Genomic DNA, 2310 nt, shown 5'->3' on the forward strand with positions numbered 1-2310 from the left:
CTTGTTATTGTTTGACTTCATAATGACTGCCATTCTTACTGGAGTGAGATGGTATCTTAGAGTGGTTTTAATTTGCATTTCTCTGATTGCTAGACATGGTGAGCATTTTTTTTCGTGTATTTGTTGATTGATTGTATATCATCCTCTGAGAAGTGTCTGTTCAGATCCTTGGCCCATTTGTTGATTGGGTTATTTGTTTTCTTATTGTTTAATTTTTTGAGTTCTTTGTATACTCTGGAGATTAGAGCTCTATCTGAAGTGGTGAGGGGTAAATATTTGTTCCCAAGATGTAGGCTCCCTATTTACCTCTCTTATTGTTTCTATTTCTGAGAAACAACTTTCTAGTTTGAATACGTCCCATTTGTTGATTCTTGATTTTAACTCTTGTGCTATAGGTGCCTTATTAAGGAATTTGGAGCCCGATACCAGGAGATGGAGATTAGAGTCAACTTTTTCTACTAGATGCAGAGTTTCTGGTTTGATTCCTAGCTCCTTGATCCATTTTGAGTTAACTTTTATGCATGGTGAGAGAAAGGGATTCAATTTCATTTTGTTGCATATGGATCTCCAGTTCTCCCAGCACCATTCATTGAAGATGCTATCCTTTCTCCATTACATGCTTTTAGAAACTTTGTCTAATATAAGGTAGTTGTAATTTTGTGGATTGGTCTCTGTGTCCTCTATTCTGTACCATTGGTCTACCTGCCTGTTTTGGTACAAGTACCATGCTGTTTTTGTTACTATTGCTCTGTAGTATAGTTTAAAATCTGATATCGCTATACTGCCTGTTTCACTCTTCCTGCTTAGAATTGCTTTTGCTATTCTGGGTCTTTTAATTTTCCAGATGAATTTCATGATTGCTTTTTCTATTTCTGTGAGGAATGCCATTGGGATTTTGATTGGCATTGCATTAAACCTATAGAGTACTTTTGGTAATATAGCCATTTTAACGATATTAGTTCTGCCTATCCATGAACAAGGTATATCTTTTCATCTTCTAAGGTCCTCTTCTATTTCTCTCTTTAGCGTTCTGTAGTTTTTGCTGTATAGGTCGTTCACCTCTTTTGTTAGGTTGATTCCCAAGAAATTTATTTTATATTTTTTGAGGATATTGTGAATGGGGTGGTTGTCCTCATTTCCATTTCAGAGGATTTGTCACTGATATACAGAAATGCCTTTGATTTATGCATGTTAATTTTATATCCTGCCACTTTGCTGAATTCATTTACTAGCTCTAGAAGTTTCTTTTTTGTTTGTTTTTTACTAACTCATCATATTTATTGAACACATTTTGAAGATAATCGCCATATGATTTTTTAAAAATTTTTATTGTTGGTTGTTCAAAACATTACATAGTTCTTGACATATCATATTTCACACTTTGATTCAAGTGGGTTATGAACTCCTATTTTTACCCCGTATACAGATTGCAGAATCACATCGGTTACACATCCGCTGTTTTACATATTGCCATACTAGTGTCTGTTGTATTCTGGTGCCTTTCCTATCCTCTACTATCCCCCCTCCCCTCCCCTCCCCTCCTATCTTCTCTCTCTACCCCATCTACTGTAATTCATTTCTCCCACTTGTTTTTTTTTCCTTTTCCCCTCAATTCCTCTTGTATGTAATTTTGTGTAACCATGAGGGTCTCCTTCCATTTCGATGCAATTTCCCTTCTCTCTCCCTTTCCCTCCCACCTCTCATCCCTGTTTAATGTTAATCTTCTTCTCATGCTCTTCCTCCCTACTTTGTTCTTAGTTGCTCTCCTTATATCAAAGAAGACATTTGGCATTTGTTTTTTTTAGGGATTAGCTAGCTTCACTTAGCATAATCTGCTCTAATACCATCCATTTCCCTGCAAATTCCATGATTTTGTCATTTTTAAATGCAGAGTAATACTCCATTGTGTACAAATGCCACATTTTTTATCCATTATTCTATTGAAGGGCATCTAGGTTGGTTCCACAGTCTTGCTATTGTGAATTGTGCTGCTATGAACATCGATGTAGCAGTGTCCCTGTAGCATGCTCTTTTTAGGTCTTTAGGGAATAGACCGAGAAGGGGAATAGCTGGGTCAAATGGTGGTTCCATTCCCAGCTTTCCAAGAAATCTCCATACTGCTTTCCAAATTGGCTGCACCAATTTGCAGTCCCACCAGCAATGTACAACTGTACCCTTTTCCCCACATCCTCGCCAGCACTTGTTGTTGTTTGATTTCATAATGGCTGCCAATCTTACTGGCGTGAGATGGTATCTTAGGGTGGTTTTGATTTGCATTTCTCTGACAGCTAGAGATGGTGAGCATTTTTT

This window comes from Marmota monax, unplaced genomic scaffold (assembly GCF_021218885.2).
Source record: "Marmota monax isolate L192 unplaced genomic scaffold, Marmota_monax_Labrador192_F-V1.1 WCK01_AAM20220418_F8-fsc00258, whole genome shotgun sequence".
NCBI classification, from domain to species: domain Eukaryota; kingdom Metazoa; phylum Chordata; class Mammalia; order Rodentia; family Sciuridae; genus Marmota; species Marmota monax.